The following is a 2,528-nucleotide window of genomic DNA, read 5'->3' as shown; positions in this document are numbered from 1 at the left end:
CAGCGCAGCAACAAAAATTCTTATTGATAAAAAAATATAATGTTTCTCCCGCTCTTTTGAAATACCACTTATTTTAGACTAACAAGAATTGTGCAGTTGGTGAATTTTGCAGAAAAGTCATTTTTTGTCATTAATGGCAAACAGGCTATATGAAACACACATTCAACTCAAAAGTAAAAATCACGATTTATACTTCGTGGTAGTTCGTTACCAGAAAAATTCCCGCTTATCTCTTAAAACCAAATTAATAACAAGTAGTTTATAAAACAAAAGCTCTTTCGAAATAACGCTTACCTGATTAGATACAAGACATTTACCGTTGGCAAATTACGCTAAAGTAAATATCTGAAGTTCACTTCGTGGCTCTTGGTTACCAGTAAACACACTGATCTCTTAGCAACAGATTAGCAGCAAAAATTGTTATTGTTCGAAAAACATAGGATTTCTTCTGCTCTAACTTGGTTACCAGAAAACGCGATCATCTCTAAGCAACAGATTAACAGCGTAGCAACAAAAATTCTTATTGATAAAAAAAATGTTTCTCCCGCTCTTTTGAAATACCATTTATTTTACACTAACAAGAATTGTGCAGTTGGTGAATTTTGCAGAAAAGTAATTTTTTGTCATTAATGGCAAACAGGCTATGTTAAACACACATTCAACTCAAAAGTAAAAATCACGATTTATACTTCGTGGTAGTTCGTTACCAGAAAAATTCCCGCTTATCTCTTAAAACCAAATTAATAACAAGTAGTTTATAAAACAAAAGCTCTTTCGAAATAACGCTTACCTGATTAGATACAAGACATTTACCGTTGGCAAATTACGCTAAAGTAAATATCTGAAGTTCACTTCGTGGCTCTTGGTTACCAGTAAACACACTGATCTCTTAGCAACAGATTAGCAGCAAAAATTGTTATTGTTCGAAAAACATAGGATTTCTTCTGCTCTCACAATGTGTGAGTTAACTGATTATAAACTGTACCAGCCCCAAGGTTTATAGTTAAGGTTTACATTGGAGCCGCCTGGGAGAGCGGCGCGCGTGATCCGCACCGAGTTGCAAAGATCCAGAGATGCACGAGGCGCTGCGACACGCTGCGCATGCGGCGGCGTCAGCTCGTGCCGCTGCGTGTCCGCTTCAACGCGCACAATGAACCGAGCTCCGTGCTCAAGATAAATTAAAACAAATTCAATCATTTCCATTGGCATGATTTATCACTTCTCTTTTTATTTCTCTTTCTTTCTACAAAAAAACTGTATGATAAAAAGCTTTCTGGTTGGTGCTTTGGTCTCAGCTAAACCTCTTTTTTGAAGGAAAATTTTATTTACAAAGATTTCAAAATTCATTTTGTTTGTCGTTTTGTTAATTTATTTTGGATATTTGAAAGGCCTTCCAGTTGCTGTGTTAAATGTTCATTATAATTTTAAGTTTACTGATCTTTCAGATTGTGTTCTTGCATTATAATTTTCCCATTAACATTTATTACTTAAAAATGGTCTAAAAACAACAATAATATTGTTTATCAAAAATCAAAATTTGTTATTGTGACAGGTCTACACACATATGATTTATAGTGTAGTTAGTTTATTGCCATGGATGGCATAGTTACTTTGAAAGAGTGATTTGATCACTCGATGAATAATTCATCCATCAGGTGGAAAATGTGCATGTCTTTTCCCTCTATCGTTTACGTTTGTGTCGCTGGTGTTACATATGAAACGTATCTCCCCAAGGAAAAAAGAAGAAAGCAACAATATGTGTTTTCTAAAAATAATCACAAATACTTAACTTGGATACGTAATTTTAATCTGATTATTGGATTGTAAATAGTAACACGTTAGATTACTCGTTACAAGGGGTCAGATTAGAGTAACAGTTGATGACACCATTGTTTGACATTTGCTCAAGCTATTTATGGATTTTTCAAGGCTCCGATATGTTCCCCCCAAGATAAACTTGTTCCTACGCCCTTGAACCTCACGTTTCATTAATTTGTAAACTAGACTTTAGACATGAATTTGTAGACTAAAAGCTCTTATAACATTCCTCCCAGTTTTTAGCACAAGAATTAAATTTTATTTTGGATTTTATCATTCAGAGTTCTTTTTTTTCCTTAAAAGCATTATACACATATAATCAGTGTCTCTTTTTAATGCTGGGCAGGTTGTACTTTTACATAACTGAAAAATTTGGGTTCCATCTTTAAAGGAAATTTGTCTTTTAACTGAGCTATAATGTCAGTACTAAGCAGTGGTGTAAATGCTTATGGTTCATTAAATATTCCTGCTTCTATAAACACTTTTGTTATGTCATAAAGTAGGTCCCATGTCTTTAATTGTTGATATGACTAAAATAGTTTGATGTAAAATTACGTCTGTTGTGGACGGATGGGGTCATCTGTTGCAATGTCTGTCATGGTGAAAAAAGACCGTAGCCTAAAAGAAAAGCTCTCTTTATCAGGGTGTCCGCATCCTTCAAGTCTTAAATTCACGTATCTAAAAAATTAAGGCCTTAAGATATCTTAAAT

This window comes from Poecilia reticulata, chromosome 1 (assembly GCF_904066995.2).
Source record: "Poecilia reticulata chromosome 1, P_reticulata-male-v2, whole genome shotgun sequence".
In the NCBI taxonomy this organism is placed as follows: domain Eukaryota; kingdom Metazoa; phylum Chordata; class Actinopteri; order Cyprinodontiformes; family Poeciliidae; genus Poecilia; species Poecilia reticulata.
This window is presented reverse-complemented; position numbering follows the sequence as displayed.